The sequence below is a fragment of the Propithecus coquereli genome, unplaced genomic scaffold, assembly GCF_000956105.1.
Source record: "Propithecus coquereli isolate 6110/MARCELLA unplaced genomic scaffold, Pcoq_1.0 Scaffold58, whole genome shotgun sequence".
Lineage (NCBI taxonomy): Eukaryota > Metazoa > Chordata > Mammalia > Primates > Indriidae > Propithecus > Propithecus coquereli.
Genome location: NW_012151729.1, coordinates 482,254 through 487,886, shown reverse-complemented (window position 1 = coordinate 487,886; position 5,633 = coordinate 482,254).

The window sequence follows — 5,633 nt, the reverse complement described above, 5'->3', positions numbered from 1 at the left end:
GATACAGAATTACGTTTTCGCAGCATTTATTAGAATTATTTTTTAGCGGCTTTTATACCATGATTTTAGTGTACACAATGGTACAAACAAAATTCTGTTTCTTTTTGGTATTTGTGGTAATTTAAAATCCACAGTCAGGAAAAGATTCAAATAGAGTGTTCTTCAGCATTCTGATCCCTAGAATGAATTGGATCTTCTTTTCTGTAGGCATCAAACTAAATATTTAAAATCTCAGCTATCTTTGCTCTATAAATCAGTATGTGTTATTAAGGGGCTAGAATTGTTGAGTACCTTACTCATAGTGGTTTCCGAAATAAACCTGATTATCAATGCTCTTTGAAATTCTGATTTTTCAAAAGATTGACGCTGTTAATATCCATTCAATTTTCCATATGGAAATAGTCCAGCTCCAAGGGCTGCCAATGTACACTTCCACCTCCTGCTTGATAAGTGATTAAACTATAGAAAAGAAGGAAGTAGAAGAGGGGCAAGTGTGCACTTAAATTCATCAGCACTCATATCTTTATTAATAACAATGAATTCTAGAACATCAAAATATCTCCTGAAACGTTGCAAGCGTCTGTGAATTTAGAACTAAAAAAAAGAAAGAAAGGAACAATTTGATTGGCTCAGTGTAAATGAATCAGAAACATATGCCTTGGGTTTCTCAGTATGGGAGCATGGCTGGCAAAATTCATTTAAGCTATGCAGAACCCGTGGTGCTTGAAAACGAGCTCGGCAGACTGAAAATATATCTGTGCTGTCCTACGAGCAATGCAAATAACTCTTGAATTAAACCCAGATTTTTTCCAACGAATGGGCCATGAAACTTAACTGTATAATAACAGTTTGCATTTCCAAACCTCTATTTTTCTACCTCAACAATCCTGAAATACTGTGAGCAATGCATCCATTTTTCCTCTCCTCACTTACAGCAGGATATTTCAGTGAGGCAGAACAAACAGGCATACACCCCCCCCGCCCCATATAATACAATATATGTGTGTGTGTGTGTGTGTGTGTGTATCACATATATTGATATATTAATCATGTATGTGTGTGTACCTACATGCTAATGCTTTCTGAAGTTCAAAAGAAGAAAAACAGCTAGCACCAATTAAAGTCTTATTATAAAAAAAAAAAAATGCAGCACCAGGCACTCTAAAAAGCATCCATGCATGTAATACTCTAACAAACACAGAAAATAGGTGCTATTATCAATCTCTATTTTAAAGATGTGAAAATTGAGGCTCATAACTAACTTGACAAGTTAGAAAATGATAAAACTCAATTTGACTTACTACATAGTTAGTAATTCTAATCACTGCATTCCACTTAGCATTAGCAGACAAAGTACATAACACTCACTTAAGTTTGAAGTTCAGATAAACAAGTAATATTTGGTGTCATATTTATACTAATAATTTAATTTTTAGTGTGTGTCATAAAATATGTAGGATATATATGTACTCAAAAGTATTATTTACCTATAATTCAAATTTAACTGGACATGCTTTATTTTAATTTGCTAAATCTGGAAAACTTATTTCCACTGTTTCCTTAAACTAGGTAAAGGAGACAAGAAATGCAGTTTGTGAATTAGAGAAACATTAATATAGCATCCTTCGAAGGAGGAAAAATATCTGAAATATGAGAAGACTAGAGGTAGCAGAAACTCTTCACTTACTAACTATTGGGCTCAGAAAGATGGGCATGTCACTAAAATTTATGAAAAGGACACAATCATCATTTTTAAAAACAAGACTCAACTTCTGGTCTCCTAGAATCCCCTTCCTACTTTCAATAATATCATGGGACAGTTAAGCATGCTTCGAAGGAGCGTGGTATGTGTATTTTATTTGGGGGACTTATTAGGGAGGAAGAGAGCATGAGATCACTGCCCACCTGAGTTGGGGAAGAGAAGGGAAAACACTGAGAAGGAAGAGAAGCCTGAGATGTGAACTATGGGCACTACAGAGGGGCATGGTGTTCTAGAGAGGGGTCCAGATGGGGCCCATAGTCTTCATGAGTCTCTTACTCTCTATTTTGTTTACTGTTATATTCTCAGTTCCTATAATAGAGCTTGACACTGTCTACTCAATATTTGTGGATCAAATGAAAGAATGGATTTTCTCATTTGTAAACATCATAAAATGGAACCAAGTCACATAGAACTTCAATGCTTTGAAACAGGCCTAGATTTCTACTAACCCCTTAGATGTATCTCAGGGGTTACTTAGTAGAAGAAGAGGGTGTCAGAAGCAGGTGGAAATTTAGGCACACTTCTCCTACTTTAGCCAGAGCACCTCCTTGTGTAGTTCTTTTATGCACTGAGGTTCAAATGAGATTTCATTTAGAAATGGGTCCATTGCACTAATTAAATAGTTATAATAATATATTTAAGATGTAAAAGAAATATCTCAGTTCTAAGTTCTTTGAATCCACCAATAATCTCTTCTTCTTCAAAAAAAATGATCTGACATGTTTGCTCAAAGCCAGCAGGTAAGGACTGAGAAGACAAAATCTACAGGACAGCAGAGTGAAGGTGAACCTGAAAAATAACTATTCACCCCTGGTTTCCAGTTTTCCCAAATGGTTTGTCTCAGTAATAGCAAGTCTTGCTTAGAGTGATAATTCCTTGGCAAATTAACGATATAAAAACGAGGGAAAAAATTATGCACAATCTCTCTAGCAGTTTGTCATATTGAAAATACAGCATAATTGATTCTGCAAATGCACTGAGGGAATACAAAACTGTAATCAGTTTTTCTGTAGTGTTTATATCTATAGTGACGGAAATCTAATTGCATAATTTATCATTATGAAATAACTGTACAGATCACAGGTATACGCAGTCATCAGTGGGATGGTGTTAGCAGCTTTTGTATAAATCATTGTATGCATTTCTTATTTGGTCTTGGACAACCTCAATTTTGACTACGTACAACTGTATTCCAATTGCAATACTGTGTTTCAATGACCTATATATGTCACTAGCTCAATCTCTGGTCATCTCCAGCAATAGTGTTACAGAGTTACAGGGGGGCTACCTTGAAAATGCCCTTGAGCCATGCTCTGGTCTGCATAATAGCCTTCAATGGCTTTCCATTAGCACAGAAGAAATCCAAACTGCTCAAGGTCCTTATCTCTGCCCACTTCTCTTTAGGTCTTACCATGCGCCCATTATATCACGCCTATATCAGATTACTTGTCAGTCATGAAAATTCAATCTTCCTTTCTTTTCCAGTTTTTTGTTCATCTCTCTGAATCCTCAGTTTTTATGTATGTATTAAAATGTCTATATACATATAAACCATTTTGACATCAGGCATGCTTCTAGGAACATACCTATCACTAAAGGTAAAGCAGCACTTTACTTTTGTGCTTCTGGAAAGACAGAATAGATATACTTTTCCTTATTTCTCCCACTAAGTACAAATAAAAAACATGGACATAAGATTATTCGTAAGACAAACATAAGAAGACTCTGAAAGCTGGGGAGAGGGCAGCAGAGTGGATAGGAAACTGTGCCCTGAACAATGACATGGCAATGAGTTTCCTGGGTTTTCTTTTTGCATCCTACATCCCAGCCTAGGTACTGAAGAAGCCAGCAAACTAGAAATGCCAATAGACACAACAAATAAACAAAACCACAACAAAACCTGATCTCTCTAGCAAAAGGAAGAGGCAAGGGGCAGCCTGGCAAAACAGAAAACATTTAGCAGATAATTGCTCTACTGAGGCCAAATAAATACCACAGAAAAAACTGTGGCCTCATCCACACCCACACCAGCAAAGACTAAGTGGAGAGGCTACGCTTCCACCCTTACCATGTGGTAACAAGGAGTAAAAGTGCTGCTTTACTTTTAGTGATAGGTATGTACCTTGACCCTGCTAGGTTGGTATCTGAGAAGACCAAGTGAGGAACTGGAACTTTCATCCCTCCTGGGCAGTACCAAGCTCCTACTCCCTGTCAGTGTCAGAACAGATCACACAGGAAACTTGGACCTCCACCCAAACCCAGCAGTAGGGAGGGACACCTCCCCTTCCTCCGGGTGATCTATCGGGAATGTCACGGGGTATGTCACTATAGACCTGCAAACATAAAAAGGATAAGAATACTATGAACAACTCTACAAACATAAACTTGACAACTTAGATGAAATGGGTCAATTCCTCGAAGCTATCACAACACACTCGATATGAAATAAAGAATTTGAATGGCCCAATACCTATTAAGGAAATTGAATTTGTAATTTATAAACTCCCCATAAAGAAACCCCCAGGCCCAGATGGTTATGCTGAAGAATTTTACCAAATGATTAAAAAGAACTAACACCAATTCTACACAATCTCTTCTAGAACAAAGAGGAGGAAGAAATACTTTCAAATTTCTTTGTGAAGCTAGTATCCTTCGATCTCTCATACTAAATCAAAGTACAAAAAAGAAAACTACACACCAATACCCCTCATAAACATAAACACAAAAATCCTTAAAATATTAGCAAAATAATTCAGCAATATATGAAGAAAATTATAAACCATGGCTAAATAAAATGTATTCCTTGGATGCAAGGCTGTTTCGATATTCAAAAATCTACCAATATGATCCAACATATTAACAGGTTAAAGATGAAAAAATTGATGGTGTAGCAATCAATACAGAAAAAGCATTTGACAAAATTAAACTCATTTATGATTTTTTAAAAACGCTTAGAAATGCAAGAATAGAGAGGAATTTCCTTAACTTGATAGAAAGCCTCTACATCCCTCCCCCCAGCTAATGCTAAACTTAAGGTAAAGACTGAATGCTTTTCCTTTAAGAGTAGAAACAAGGCAAGGATATCTGCTCTTATCACTCTAATTCAGCATAGTGCTGGAATTTCTGGCTAGTGTGATAAGAAAGGCAAGGAAATAAAGGGATTACAGGTCAGAAAGGAAAAAACTGTATTTGCAGATGACATGACTGCCTACAAAGAAAATTCCAACCACCCACAAAACAAAACAACAACAACAACAAAAAAAACACCTGTAACATGTAGGTGGTTTTAGCAAGGGCACAGGATATAAGATACACACATAAAAAATTAATGGACTATCTATATACTAGGAATGAACACATGAACATCAAAATTAAAGATACAATGATTTATCATAGCTCAAAACAAATGAAATACTTAGCTGTAAATCTAGCAAAACATTTTCAGGGCTTGTATGCTAAAAACTGCCCATGAACAAAATCAAACTATAACTAAATAAATAGAGACAACCTGTGTTCATGGATTAATAGAGTCAATATAGTAAAGATGTCAATTCTCCCCAAAGTGATATATAGGTTTAATGTAATTCCTATCAAAATCTCAGCAAGTTTTTTGGTAGCTATAGGCAACTTTTTCTAAAATACATATGAAAAGGCAAAGGAACTAGAATAGGTAACACCATTTTGAAAAGAAAAATAAAGTATGAGTAATCAGTCTACCTGATTTAAAGATTTAATGCATAGTCTCAGAAATCAAGACTGAATAGTAGTGGTGGAGTTATAGACATACCAATCAACGGAACAAAATAGAGAATTTGAAATAAATACGTGCAAATATTCCCAACTGATTTTTGATAAAGGTACAAAAATGATT